The sequence below is a fragment of the Oncorhynchus kisutch genome, linkage group LG17, assembly GCF_002021735.2.
Source record: "Oncorhynchus kisutch isolate 150728-3 linkage group LG17, Okis_V2, whole genome shotgun sequence".
NCBI classification, from domain to species: Eukaryota; Metazoa; Chordata; class Actinopteri; order Salmoniformes; family Salmonidae; genus Oncorhynchus; species Oncorhynchus kisutch.
In genome coordinates, this window is record NC_034190.2 from 80,953,594 (window position 1) to 80,969,998 (window position 16,405).

The following is a 16,405-nucleotide window of genomic DNA, read 5'->3' on the forward strand; positions in this document are numbered from 1 at the left end:
TCTACATATCCTCACACCCTCCTCTACATGGTCCCACACACCCTCCTCTACATGTCCCCACACCCTCCTCTACCTATCCTCACACCCTCCTCTACATATCCTCACACCCTCCTCTACATATCCTCACACCCTCCTCTACATATCCTCACACCCTTCTTTACATGTCCCCACACCCTCCTCTACATATCCTCACACCCTCCTCTACATATCCTACACCCTCCTCTACATTTCCTCACACCCTTCTTTACATGTCCCCACACCCTCCTCTACATATCCTCACACCCTCTACATATCCTCACACCCTCCTCTACATATCCTCACACCCTCCTCTACATATCCTCACACCCTCCTCTACATATCCTCACACCCTCCTCTACATATCCTCACACCACCCTCTACATATCCTCACACCCTCTACATATCCTCACACCCTCCTCTACATATTCCTACACCCTCCTCTACATATCCTCACACCCTCCTCTACATATCCCCACACCCTCCTCTACATATCCTCACACCCTCTTCTACATATCCTCACACCCTCTTCTACATATCCTCACACCCTCTTCTACATATCCTCACACCCTCTTCTACATATCCTCACACCCTCTTCTACATATCCTCACACCCTCCTCTACATGTCCCCACACCATCCTCTACATATCCTCACACCCTCTTCTACATATCCTCACACCCTCTTCTACATATCCTCACACCCTCTTCTACATATCCTCACACCCTCTTCTACATATCCTCACCACCCTCTTCTACTATCCTCACACCCTCTTCTACATATCCTCACACCCTCTTCTACATATCCTCACACCCTCTTCTACATATCCTCACACCCTCTTCTACATATCCTCACAACCCTCCTCTACATATCCTCACACCCTCCTCTACATATCCTCACACCCTTCTTTACATGTCCCCACACCATCCTCTACATATGCTCACACCCTCCTCTACATATGCTCACCACCTCCTCTACATATCCTCACACCCTCCTCTACATATCCCCACACCCTCCTCCTACATATCCTCACACCCTCCTCTACATATCCTCACACCCTCCCTCTACATATCCTCACACCCTCCTCTACATAATCCTCCCACCCTACTCTACATATCCTCACACCCTTCTTTGCATGTCCCCACACCAATCCTCTACATATGCTCACACCCTCCTCTACATATCTCACACCCTCCTCTACATATCCCCACACCCTCCTCTACATATCCTCACACCCTCCTCTACATATCCCCACACCCTCCTCTACATATCCTCACACCCTTCTTTACATGTCCCCACACCCTCTTCTACATATCCTCACACCCTCTTCTACATATCCTCACACCCTCTTCTACATATCCTCACACCCTCTCTACATATCCTCACACCCTCTTCTACATATCCTCAACCCTCTTCTACATATCCCCACACCCTCTCTACGTATCCTCACACCCTCTTCTACGTATCCTCACACCCTCTTCTACGTATCCCCACACCCTCCTCTAACGTATCCTCACACCCTCCTCTACGTATCCCCACACCCTCCTCTACAGTGTCCCCAACCCTCCTCTACCTAATCCTCACACCCTCCGCTACCTATTCCTCACACCCTCCTCTACATATCCTCACACCTCCTCTACATTCCTCACACCCTCCTCTACATATCCTCAACACCCTTCTTTACATGTCCCCCACACCCTCCTCTACATATCCCTACCCCTCCTCTACATTTCCTCACACCCTTCTTTACATGTCCCCTCACACCCTCTACATATCCTCACACCCTCTACATATCCTCACATACCCTCCTCTACATATCCTCACACAAAAACACACCCTCCTCTACATATCCTCACACCCTCCTCTACATATCCTCACACCCTCCTCTACATATCCTCACACCCTCCTCTACATATCCTCACACCCTCTCTCTACATATCCTCACCCCTCCTCTACATATCCTCACACCCTCCTCTACCTATCCTCACACCCTCCTCTACCATATCCTCACACCCTCCTCTACATATCTCACACCCTCCTCTACATATCCTCACACCCCTCCTCTACATATCCTCACACCCTCCTCTACATATCCTCACACCCCCTACATATCCTCACCCAGCCTACATATCCTCACACCCTCTCTACATATCCTCACACCCCTCTCTACATATCCTCACACCCTCTTCTACATATCCTCACACCCTCCTCTACATATCCTCACACCCTCCTCTACATATCCTTCACACCCCTCCTCTAATATCCTCACACCCTCCTCTACATATCCTCACACCCTTCCTCTACATATCCTCACACCCTCCTCTACATATCCCTCACACCCTCTCTTACATATCCTCACACCCTCCTCTACATATCCTCCACACCCTCCTCTACATATCCTCACACCCTCCTCTACATATCCTCACACCCTCCTCTACATATCCCTCACACCCTCCTCTACATATCCTCACACCCTCCTCTACATATCCTCACACCCTCCTCTACATATCCTCACACCCCTCCTCTACATAATCCTCACACCCTCCTCTACATAGTCCTCACACCCCCTCTAATATCCTCACCACCCTTCTTTACATGTCCCCACACCATCCTCTACATATGCTCACACCCTCCTCTACATATCCTCACAACCCTCCTCTACATATCCCCACACCCTCCTCTACATATCCTCACACCCTCTACATATCCCCACACCCTCCTCTAATATCCTCAAACCCTTCTTTACATGTCCCCACACCCTCTTCTACATATCCTCACAACCTCTTCTACATATCCTCACACCCTCTTCTACATATCCTCAACCCTCTTCTACATATCCCCACACCCTCTTCTACATATCCCCACACCCTCTTCTACATATCCCCACACCCTCTTCTACATATCCTCACACCCTCTTCTACGTATCCTCACACCCTCCTCTACGTATCCTCACACCCTCCTCTACGTATCCTCACACCCTCCTCTACATATGCTCACACCCTCCTCTACATATGCTCACACCCTTCTTTACATGTCCTCACACCCTCCTCTACATATCCTCACAACCTCCTCTACATATCCTCACACCCTCCTCTACATATCCTCACACCCTTCTTTACATGTCCCCACACCCTCCTCTACATATCCCCACACCCTCTACATATCCTCACACCATCCTCTACATATCCTCACACCCTCCTCTACATATCCTCACACCCTCCTCTACATGTCCCCACACCCTCCTCTACATGTCCCCACACCCTCCTCTACCTATCCTCACACCCTCCTCTACATATCCTCACACCCTCCTCTACATATCCTCACACCCTCCTCTACATATCCTCACACCCTTCTTTACATGTCCCCACACCCTCCTCTACATATCCTCACACCCTCCTCTACATATCCCTACACCCTCCTCTACATATCCTCACACCCTCCTCTACATATCCTCACACCCTCCTCTACATATCCTCACACCCTCCTCTACATATCCTCACACCCTCTACATATCCTCACACCCTCCTCTACATATTCCTACACCCTCCTCTACATATCCTCACACCCTCCTCTACATATCCCTACACCCTCCTCTACATATCCTCACACCCTCCTCTACATATCCTCACACCCTCCTCTACATATCCTCACACCCTCCTCTACATATCCTCACACCCTCTACATATGCCCACACCGCTCTGAGATAGCAGGGTTACAGGAAATTGCATCCCACTGTAATGAAAAGCCACATCTCAGAACTCAGCTGGGGAGGAAAAGAGAGCAAAACGAATCAGACTAAGTGACTTCACCAGAGAAGAGAACATGTTGTGAGAACTCTGCTTTTTCCAGAGAAGAGAAAGACCTTGGGGTACTGAAGTGGTTGAATAAAGAATAAACTGTTTAGAATGACGCTGCACATTGTAGAATATAACGCAGCTGCAAATGGGAAAGTTGTGATGCCCACTCCACTCCATGCATTTGAAGACCTTTCAACAAACACATCAACCTAACCTCTATGCTGTGACAGCTTAAAAACATCAGTCTTTCATGGAATGTGGCCGATGCTCGAGGAGGAGTAAAATAATCCACTGTTTTTAATCCTTTCTTTTGTGTTTCAGTTAGAAAATAGAGGACTCCGTCAGAATCGTTTGCCAGACTCCATCAGTATCGTTTGCCAGACTCTGTTAGTATAGCATGCCAGACTCCGTTAGTGTAGCTTGCCAGACTCCGTCAGTATAGCATGCCAGACTCTGTTAGTATAGCATGCCAGACTCCGTTAGTGTAGCTTGCCAGACTCAGTCAGTATCGTTTGCCAGACTCCGTCAGTATCGCTTGCCAGACTCCGTCAGTATCGCTTGCCAGACTCCGTCAGTATCGTTTGCCAGGCTCTGTTAGTATCGTTTGCCAGACTCCGTCAGTATCGTTTGCCAGACTCTGTTAGTATCGTTTGCCAGACTCCGTCAGTATCGCTTGCCAGACTGTTTGTATAGCATGCCAGACTCCGTTAGTGTAGCTTGCCAGACTCCATCAGTATCGTTTGCCAGACTGTTTGTATAGCATGCCAGACTCCGTCAGTATCGCTTGCCAGACTCCATCAGTATCGTTTGCCAGACTCCGTCAGTATCGCTTGCCAGACTCCGTCAGTATCGTTTGCCAGACTCTGTTAGTATCGCTTGCCAGACTCCGTCAGTATCGCTTGCCAGACTGTTTGTATAGCATGCCAGACTCCGTTAGTGTAGCTTGCCAGACTCCATCAGTATCGTTTGCCAGACTGTTTGTATAGCATGCCAGACTCCGTTAGTGTAGCTTGCCAGACTCCATCAGTATCGTTTGCCAGACTCCGTCAGTATCGCTTGCCAGACTCCGTCAGTATCGTTTGCCAGACTCCGTCAGTATCGCTTGCCAGACTCCGCCAGTATCGCTTGCCAGACTCCGCCAGTATCGCTTGCCAGACTCCGCCAGTATCGCTTGCCAGACTCCGCCAGTATCGCTTGCCAGACTCCGCCAGTATCGCTTGCCAGACTCCGCCAGTATCGCTTGCCAGACTCCGCCAGTATCGTTTGCCAGACTCCGTCAGTATCGTTTGCCAGACTCCGTCAGTATCGTTTGCCAGACTCCGTCAGTATAGCATGCCAGACTCCGTCAGTATCGCTTGCCAGACTCCGTCAGTATCGCTTGCCAGACTCTGCTAGTATAGCATGCCAGAATCCGTTAGTGTAGCTTGCCAGACTCCGTCAGTATCATTTGCCAGACTCCGTCAGTATCGTTTGCCAGACTCCGTCAGTATCGTTTGCCAGACTCTGTTAGTATAGCATTCCAGACTCTGTTAGTATAGCATGCCAGACTCTGTTAGTATAGCATGCCAGACTCCACCTGTATCGTTTGCCAGACTCCGTCAGTATCGTTTGCCAGACTCCGTCAGTATCGTTTGCCAGACTCCGTCAGTATCGTTTGCCAGACTCTGTTAGTATAGCATTCCAGACTCTGTTAGTATCGTTTGCCAGACTCCGCCAGTATCGCTTGCCAGACTCCGCCAGTATCGCTTGCCAGACTCCGCCAGTATCGCTTGCCAGACTCCGTCAGTATCATTTGCCAGACTCAGTCAATATCATTTGCCAGACTCCGTCAGTATCATTTGCCAGACTCAGTCAATATCATTTGCCAGACTCCGTCAGTATCGTTTGCCAGACTCCGTCAGTATCGCTCGCCATACTCAGTATCGTTTGCCAGACTCCGTCAGTATCGTTTGCCAGACTCCGTCAGTATAGCATGCCAGACTCCGTCAGTATAGCATGCCAGACTCTGTTAGTATTGTTTGCCAGACTCCGTCAGTATCGCTTGCAAGACTCCGTCAGTATCGTTTGCCAGACTCCGTCAGTATCGCTTGCAAGACTCCGTCAGTATCGCTTGCCAGACTCCGTCAGTATAGCATGCCAGACTCCGTTAGTATCGCTTGCCAGACTCCGTTAGTATCGCTTGCCAGACTCCGTCAGTATCGCTTGCAAGACTCCGTCAGTATCGCTTGCCAGACTCTGCTAGTATAGCATGCCAGAATCCGTTAGTGTAGCTTGCCAGACTCCGTCAGTATCATTTGCCAGACTCCGTCAGTATCGTTTGCCAGACTCTGTTAGTATAGCATTCCAGACTCTGTTAGTATAGCATTCCAGACTCTGTTAGTATCGTTTGCCAGACTCCGTCAGTATCGCTTGCCAGACTCCGCCAGTATCGCTTGCCAGACTCCCCCAGTATCGCTTGCCAGACTCCGCCAGTATCGCTTGCCAGACTCCGCCAGTATCGCTTGCCAGACTCCGCCAGTATCGCTTGCCAGACTCCGTCAGTATCATTTGCCAGACTCCGTCAATATCATTTGCCAGACTCCGTCAGTATCGTTTGCCAGACTCCGTCAGTATAGCATGCCAGACTCCACCTGTATCGTTTGCCAGACTCCGTCAGTATCGTTTGCCAGACTCTGTTAGTATAGCATTCCAGACTCTGTTAGTATCGTTTGTCAGACTCCGTCAGTATCGCTCGCCATACTCAGTATCGTTTGCCAGACTCCGTCAGTATCGTTTGCCAGACTCCGTCAGTATAGCATGCCAGACTCTGTTAGTATTGTTTGCAAGACTCCGTCAGTATAGCATGCCAGACTCCGTCAGTATAGCATGCCAGACTCCATAGTGTAGGTTGCCAGACTCCATAGTGTAGGTTGCCAGACTCTGTTAGTATTGTTTGCCAGACTCCGTCAGTATCGCTTGCAAGACTCCGTCAGTATCGTTTGCCAGACTCCGTCAGTATAGCATGCCAGACTCCGTTAGTGTAGCTTGCCAGACTCTGCTAGTATAGCATGCCAGACCCCGTTAGTGTAGCTTGCCAGACTCCGTCAGTATCGTTTGCCAGACTCCGTCAGTATCATTTGCCAGACTCTGTTAGGATAGCATGCCAGACACCATCTGTATCGTTTGCCAGACTCCATCAGTATCGTTTGCCAGACTCCGTCAGTATCGCTTGCCAGACTCCGTCAGTATCGCTTGCCAGACTCCGTCAGTATCGCTTGCCAGACTCCGTCAGTATCGTTTGCCAGACTCCGCCAGTATCGCTTGCCATACTCCGCCAGTATCGCTTGCCATACTCCATCAGTATCGTTTGCCAGACTCCGTCAGTATAGCATGCCAGACTCCATCAGTATCGCTTGCCAGACTCCATCAGTATCGCTTGCCAGACTCCATCAGTATCGCTTGCCAGACTCCATCAGTATCGCTTGCCAGACTCCATCAGTATCGCTTGCCAGACTCCATCAGTATCGCTTGCCAGACTCTGCTAGTATAGCATGCCAGAATCCGTTAGTGTAGCTTGCCAGACTCCGTCAGTATCATTTGCCAGACTCCGTCAATATCGTTTGCCAGACTCTGTTAGTATAGCATTCCAGACTCTGTTAGTATAGCATGCCAGACTCTGTTAGTATAGCATGCCAGACTCCACCTGTATCGTTTGCCAGACTCCGTCAGTATCATTTGCCAGACTCTGTTAGGGTAGCATGCCAGACTCCGTTAGTGTAGCTTGCCAGACTCCGTCAGTATCGCTTGCCAGACTCCGTCAGTATCGCTTGCCAGACTCCGTCAGTATCGCTTGCCAGACTCCGTCAGTATCGCTTGCCAGACTCCGTCAGTATCGCTTGCCAGACTCCGTCAGTATCGCTTGCCAGACTCCGTCAGTATCGCTTGCCAGACTCCGTCAGTATCGCTTGCCAGACTCTGTTAGGGTAGCATGCCAGACTCCGTTAGTGTAGCTTGCCAGACTCCGTTAGTGTAGCTTGCCAGACTCCGTCAGTATCGCTTGCCAGACTCCGTCAGTATCGCTTGCCAGACTCCGTCAGTATCGCTTGCCAGACTCCGTCAGTATCGCTTGCCAGACTCCGTCAGTATCGCTTGCCAGACTCCGTCAGTATCGCTTGCCAGACTCCGTCAGTATCGCTTGCCAGACTCCGTCAGTATCGCTTGCCAGACTCCGTCAGTATCGCTTGCCAGACTCCGTCAGTATCGCTTGCCAGACTCTGTTAGTATAGCTTGCCAGACTCCGTTAGTGTCGCTTGCCAGACTCCGTCAGTATCGCTTGCCAGACTCCGTCAGTATCGCTTGCCAGACTCCGTCAGTATCGCTTGCCAGACTCCATCAGTATCGCTTGCCAGACTCCGTCAGTATCGCTTGCCAGACTCCGTCAGTATCGCTTGCCAGACTCTGTTAGTATAGCTTGCCAGACTCCGTTAGTGTCGTTTGCCAGACTCCGTCAGTATCGTTTGCCAGACTCCGTCAGTATCGTTTGCCAGACTCCGTCAGTATCGTTTGCCAGACTGTTAGTATAGCATGCCAGACTCCATAGTGTAGCCTGCCAGACTCTGTTAGTATAGCATGCCAGACTCCGTTAGTGTAGCTTGCCAGACTCCGTCAGTATCGCTTGCCAGACTCTGTTAGTATAGCTTGCCAGACTCCGTTAGTGTCGTTTGCCAGACTCCGTCAGTATCGTTTGCCAGACTCCGTCAGTATCGTTTGCCAGACTCCGTCAGTATCGTTTGCCAGACTGTTAGTATAGCATGCCAGACTCCATAGTGTAGCCTGCCAGACTCTGTTAGTATAGCATGCCAGACTCCGTTAGTGTAGCTTGCCAGACTCTGTCAGTATCGCTTGCCAGACTCCGCCAGTATCGCTTGCCAGACTCCGCCAGTATCGCTTGCCAGACTAAGTCAGTGTCGCTTGCCAGACTCTGTTAGTATAGCATGCCAGACACCGTCTGTATCGTTTGCCAGACTAAGTCAGTGTCGCTTGCAAGACTCCGTCAGTATCGTTTGCCAGACTCCGTCAGTATCGCTTGCCAGACTCTGTTAGTATAGCATGCCAGACTCCGTTAGTGTCGTTTGCCAGACTCCGTCAGTATCGCTTGCCAGACTCCGTCAGTATCGCTTGCCAGACTCCGTCAGTATCGCTTGCCAGACTCCGTCAGTATCGCTTGCCAGACTCTGTTAGTATAGCATGCCAGACTCCGTCTGTATCGTTTGCCAGACTCAGTCAGTATCGCTTGCCAGACTCAGTTAGTATAGCATGCCAGACTCCGTTAGTGTAGCTTGCCAGACTCCGTTAGTGTCGCTTGCCAGACTCCGTCAGTATCGCTTGCCAGACTCCGTCAGTATCGCTTGCCAGACTCCGTCAGTATCGCTTGCCAGACTCCGTCAGTATCGCTTGCCAGACTCCGTCAGTATCGCTTGCCAGACTCCGTCAGTATCGCTTGCCAGACTCCGTCAGTATCGCTTGCCAGACTCCGTCAGTATCGCTTGCCAGACTCTGTTAGTATAGCTTGCCAGACTCCGTTAGTGTCGTTTGCCAGACTCCGTCAGTATCGTTTGCCAGACTCCGTCAGTATCGTTTGCCAGACTCCGTCAGTATCGTTTGCCAGACTGTTAGTATAGCATGCCAGACTCCGTTAGTGTAGCTTGCCAGACTCTGTCAGTATCGCTTGCCAGACTCCGCCAGTATCGCTTGCCAGACTCCGCCAGTATCGCTTGCCAGACTAAGTCAGTGTCGCTTGCCAGACTCTGTTAGTATAGCATGCCAGACACCGTCTGTATCGTTTGCCAGACTAAGTCAGTGTCGCTTGCAAGACTCCGTCAGTATCGTTTGCCAGACTCCGTCAGTATCGCATGCCAGACTCTGTTAGTATAGCATGCCAGACTCTGTTAGTATAGCATGCCAGACTCCGTTAGTGTCGTTTGCCAGACTCCGTCAGTATCGCTTGCCAGACTCCGTCAGTATCGCTTGCCAGACTCCGTCAGTATCGCTTGCCAGACTCCGTCAGTATCGCTTGCCAGACTCTGTTAGTATAGCATGCCAGACTCCGTCTGTATCGTTTGCCAGACTCAGTCAGTATCGCTTGCCAGACTCAGTTAGTATAGCATGCCAGACTCCATTAGTGTAGCTTGCCAGACTCCGTCTGTATCGTTTGCCAGACTCCGTCAGTATCGTTTGCCAGACTCCATCAGTATCGTTTGCCAGACTTTGTTAGTATAGCATGCCAGACTCCGTTAGTGTAGCTTGCCAGACTCCGTCAGTGTAGCTTGCCAGACTCCGTTAGTATCGTTTGCCAGGCTACGTAAGTATCGCTTGCCATACTCATGACGCTCCACCACAGCATCTTTGGGAAGTGACTGGTTGAAACATATAGTTGCACTGAGCTGTGGCTCTATTCCCAGTAAGGGGAGTATACTGCATCTTTAATCCTAGCTCTGTGACTCTATTCCCAGTAAGGAGAGGATACTGCATCTTTAATTCTAGCTCTGTGACTCTATTCTCCAGTAAGGGGAGGATACTGCATCTTTAATCCTAGCTCTGTGACTCTATTCTCCAGTAAGGGGAGTATACTGCATCTTTAATCCTAGCTCTGTGACTATATTCTCCAGTAAGGGGAGTATACTGCATCTGAAATCATAGCTCTGCTTTTTAGCTTGGCTGATCGGGGGCGAGTGAGAAGGAAATGGTAAGCTGCATTGGGACTTTGAGGCGTGTGTGCACACACACACACACGAGACTCCATCCACGCCAAGTTCCAGAAAATCAGATTTATGTCCCTTGTAACTATTTTCATTTTTCTGGATAATGTGTGTGTTGTTTGTTTTTTATTGCTAGATATTACTGCACTTTTGGAAACGCTGATCCTGCGATAACATCTGCAAATTTGTGTACGTGACCAATAAACTTTTATTTTATTTGATAACATCTGCAAATCTGTGTTCGTGACCAATAAACTTTTATTTGATTTTGAGAGAGAGCGAGAGGGAGACAGACAGACAGACAGACAGAGAGACATAGAGAGAGAGAGAGAGAGAGAGAGACACAGAGAGAGACACAGAGAAAGAGACACAGAGAGAGACAGAGAGAGACACAGAGAGAGAGAGACAGAGACACAGAGAGAGACAGAGAGAGAGACACACACAGAGAGAGAGAGACACAGAGAGACACAGAGAGAACGAATCAGAGACACAGAGAGAGACACAGAGAGAGAGAGAGACACAGAGAGAGAGAGACACAGAGAGAGAGAGACAGAGACACAGAGAGAGAGACAGAGACACAGAGAGAGAGACAGAGAGACAGAGACACAGAGAGAGAGACAGAGAGACAGAGACACAGAGAGAGAGACAGAGAGACAGAGACACAGAGAGAGAGACAGAGAGACAGAGACACAGAGAGAGAGACAGAGAGACACAGAGACACAGAGAGACACAGAGAGAGAGACACAGAGACACAGAGAGAGACACAGAGAGAGACACACACAGAGAGAGAGAGACACAGAGAGAGAGAATCAGAGACACAGAGAGAGAGAATCAGAGACACAGAGAGAGAATCAGAGACACAGAGAGAGAGACACAGAGAGAGAGAGACACAGAGAGAGAAAGAGACAGAGAGAGAGACACACAGAGAGGGAGACACAGAGACGCAGAGAGAGAGAGAGACACAGAGAGAGAGAGACACACGCATAGAGAGAGAGAGAGACACAGAATCAGCAACAATGGATGGTGATACCTGTGACCATCTCCTTTCTGGGATGGAGACGTCGCCAACACAACTCATAATCATGCCCTCAGTGCCTCTTCTAGTTTGTCAAGCTGATGCTACAGAGAACAGTGTGACTGGGTAACTGAACACGACGTGGCATTGGAGGAAGAGATAGCGTGATTGTAATGAAAATAACAGAGATCGATTTTCAGGGCCAGATGTATTATGTTGTCTCTGTCAGTGTAGCTTATCACAGTGTAGTATAATTTAAAATAAGCAAAAAAAGAAACGTCCCTTTTTCAGGATCCTGTCTTTCAAAGATAATTCATAAAAATCCAAATAACTTCACAAATCTTCATTGTAAAGAGTTTAAACACCGTTTCCCGTGCCCGTTCGATGAACCATAAACAATTAATGAACATGCACCAGTGGAACGATCGTTAAACCACTAACAGTTTACAGACGGTAGGCAATTAAGGTCACAGTTAGAAAGGCCTCTTTAGTGTCCTAAGTTTTCCTACTGACTCTGAAAAACACCAAAAGAAAGATGCCCAGGGTCCCTGCTCATCTGCGTGAACGTGCCTGAGGCATGCTGCAAGGAGGCATGAGGACTGCAGATGTGTCGATTAAATGGCAATGTCCGTACTGTGAGACGCCTAAGACAGAGCTACAGGGAGACAGGACGGACAGCTGATCGTCCTTGCAGTGGCAGACCAAGTGTAAACAACACCTGCACAGGATCGGTACATCCGAACATCACACCTGTGGGACAGGTACAGGATGGCAACAACAACTGTTCGAGTTACACCAGGAACGCACAATATCTCCATCAGTGCTGAGACTGTCCGCAATAGACTGAGGACTTGTAGTCCTGTTGTAAGGCAGGTCCTCACCAGACATCACCGACAACATCGCATATGGGCACAAACCCACCGTTGCTGGACCAGACAGGACTGGCAAAAAGTGCTCTTCACAGACGAGTTGCGATTTTGTCTCACCAGGGGTGATGGTCAGATTCGCGTTTACCCTCAAAGGAATGAGCGTTACACTGAGGCCTGTACTCTGGAGCGGGATCGATTTGGAGGTGGAGGGTCCGTTATGGTCTGGGGCGATGTGTCATAGCATGATTTTTACTGAGCAGGGAAGACATCATCCTCCCTCATGTGGTACCCTTCCTGCAGGCTCATCCTGACATGACCCTCCAGCATGACAATGCCCCCAGCTATACTGCTCGTTCTGTGCGTGATTTCCTGCAAGACAGGAATGTCAGTGTTCTGACATGGCCAGCGAAGAGCCCGGATCTCAATCCCATTGAGCACGTCTGGGACCTGTTGGATCGGAGGGTGAGGGCTAGGGCCAATCCCCCCAGAAACGTCCGTGAACTTGCAGGTGCCTTGGTGGAAGAGTGGGGTAACATCTCACAGCAAGAACTGGAAAACCTGGTGCAGTCCATGAGGAGGAGATGCACTGCAGTTCTTAATGCAGCTGGTGGCCACACCAGATACTGACTGTTACTTTTGATTTTGACCCCCCCCCCTTTGTTCAGGGATACATCATTCCATTTCTGTTGGGCACATGTCTGTGGAACTTGTTCAGTTTATGTCTCAGCTGTTGAATCTTGTTATGTTCATACAAATATTTACACATGTTAAGTTTGCTGAAAATAAACGCAGTTGACAGTGAGAGGACATTTCTTTTTTTGCTGAGTTTAGTATAGTACAGTAAAGTTTACAAATAGCTTATCACAGTGTAGCATAGTACAGTTTTCCCATAGCTTATCACAGTGTAGCATAGTACAGTTTACCCATAGCTTATCACAGCAAAGTACAGTGTAGTTTACCCATAGCTTATCATTATATTATAGTATAGTTTACCAATAGCTTATCACAGCAAAGTACAGTGTAGTTTACCCATAGCTTATCATTATATTATAGTATAGTTTACTCATAGCTTATCATTATATTATAGTACAGTTTACCCATAGCTTATAACAGCATAGAATAGCATAGCCAAGCTTACCCACCTACAGTTACCAGGCCTCTCACTGTTGGCTCTACTTATCTTGCGATTGAGACAAGAACAACCTTTGGTAACCCGACACACAGACTATGAGGAGGCAGTTGATATTCTGGGCGTATATGATTTGACATACTGTATCCTTTCACTTACATTGGACTGCAATGATCTGATGCTCTTTTAAAAACAAACAATAACACGAATGTTGTTGTTGATTGATTAATACTGTTGCTTTTCTTTCACTGTTTCCCCAGTCTTCACTTGTCCCCGTGACCATCACTTCTCCTAAGACGAGCTCAGCATAAGAGCGGTAGACTCAACACATATTTAGTTGTGTGAGTGAATGGCTACCCCAAGGAGAGTTCCCTGGCTGTGAACTCTCCTTGGCCAGCCACCCCCCAGACCGCCACTCACCCTGACCTCACCCAGACCCCCCCCTTCCCCTTGAGTCTCAGGCCCAGTCTCCCCTATCTAGACCAGCCCTGGGGGGGGGGTTGTTCACCCCAGCCTCCTCTCTCCCTCCAGACTCTCTTCCCCCTCTGCTTTCAAAAGCTCTCTGTGTCACCAGACTGATTAAAACAAACAGCGGTCTTATTTTGGTATCTAATTGAATAGTACTCCTTTTCTTTACGCCAGCTCTGGAGTACGCAGAGTATTAGGTATCCACGGAATCCAAAAACCTCCCTAACCCCCCCCGACAACCCTTCTAACCTTTCCCTCCATGACTGATCTTAGATTTCAAACACTGGAGGACATCACATATGGTAGGCAAAGAGTAAAATACAGACTTATTAAAATTCCTTTTTAGCCTCCATGTGTAAACAGGATATGTGATATACAGAGGAGGCTGGTGGGAGGAGCATTAGGAGGACAGGCTCATTATAGTGGCTGGAATGGAATAGATGGAACCAAAGTCAAACGTTTCAAATCAAATCAACATTTATTTGTCACATGCGCCGAATACAACAGGTGTAGGTAGACCTTACAGTGAAAGGCTTACTTACAAGTCCTAAAGCAACAATGCAGTTAAGAAAAGTAAGTGTTGAGTAAAAAAATTGACAACTAATGTAAAAATGTAAATAACAAATAATTAAAGAGCAGCAGTAAAACAACAGTAGCGAGGCTAAATACAGGGAGTACCGGTACAGAGTCAATGTGCGGGGGCAGCAGTTAGTTGAGGTAATTGAGGTATGTACATGTAGGTAGAGTTAAAGTTACTATGCATAGATTATAAACAGAGAGTAGCAGCAGTGTCAAAGAGGGGTCCTCCGGTCTGGGTAGCCCTTTGATTAGATGTTCAGGAGTCTTATGGCTTGTGGGGTAGAAGCTGTTAAGGAGCCTCTTGGACCTAGACTTGGCGCTCCGGTACTGCTTGCTGTGCGGTAGCAGAGAGAACATTCTATGACTAAGGTGGCTGGAGTCTTTGACAATTTTTAGGGTCTTCCTCTGACACCGCCTGGTATAGAGGTCCTGGATGGCAGGAAGCTTAGCCCAAGTGATGTACTGGGACGTTCTCACTACCCGCTGTAGTGCCTTGCGTTCAGAGGCTGAGCAGTTGCCATACCAGGCAGTGATGCCACCAGTATGCTCTCGATGGTGCAGCTGTAGAACTTTTTGAGGATCTGAGGACCCATGCTGAATATTTTCATTCACCTGAGGGGGAATAGGCTTTGTTGTGCTCTCTTCACGGCAGTCTTGGTCTATTTGGACCATGATAGTTTGTTGGTGATGTGACCACCAAGGAACTTGAAGCTCTCAACTTGCTCCGCTACAGCCCCGTTGATGAGAATGGGGGCGTGCTTGGTCCTCCTTTTCCTGTAGTCCACAATCATCTTCCTTTGTCTTTATCATGTTGAGAGAGAGGTTGTTGTCCTGGCACCACACTGACAGGTCTCTGACCTCGTCCAAATTGGCTGTCTCATCGTTGTCTGTGATGTGTTGTCGGCAAACTTAATGATGGTGTTGGAATTGTGCCTGGCCATGCAGTCATGAGTGAACAGGGAGTAGGACTGAGCACGCACCCCTGAGGGGCCCACTTGTTAATGTGGCATATGTGGCATATGTGTTGTTAACTAGCCTTACCACCTCGGGGTGGCCCGTCAGGAAGTCCAGGATCCAGTTGCAGAGGCAGGTGTTTAGTCCCAGGGTCCTGTTTTTCAGTCTCTCGGTCCCAGCTTTGATGCAGCTGTACTGACCTCGCCTTCTGGATGGTAGTGGGGTGAACAGGCAGTGGCTCGGGTGGTTGTTGTCCTTGATGATCTTTATGGCCTTCCTGTGACATCGGGTGGTGTAGGTGTCCTGGAGGGCAGGTAGTTTTCACCCAGTGATGCGTTGTGCAGACCTCACTGTGGAGGTCAACTCCCTCTTGTTGGCGTCAATTGGGTTTCCCTTGGTCTACAATCATGAGATATTTTTTCTGGAGAGCCTTACGGTTATGGGCAGAACAGTTGCTGTACCAGGCGGTGATACAGCCCGACAGGATGCTCTCGATTGTGCATCTGTAAAAGTTTGTGAGTGTTTTTGGTGACAAGCCGAATTTCTTCAGCCTCCTGAGGTTGAAGAGGCGCTGCTGTGCCTTCTTCACCACGCTGTCTGTGTGGGTGGACCATTTCAGTTTGTCTGTGATGTGTACGCCGAGGAACTTAAAACTTTACACCCTCTCCACTACTGTCCCGTCAATGTGGATAGGGGGGTGCTCCCTCTGCTGTTTCCTGAAGTCCACGATCATCTCCTTTGTTTTGTTGACATTGGTGTCAGGAAAATAACCTCACACTCACACTCCGAGGGGCCCTCACCTCCTCCCTGTAGGCCCGTCTCGTCTGTTGTTGGTAATCAAGCC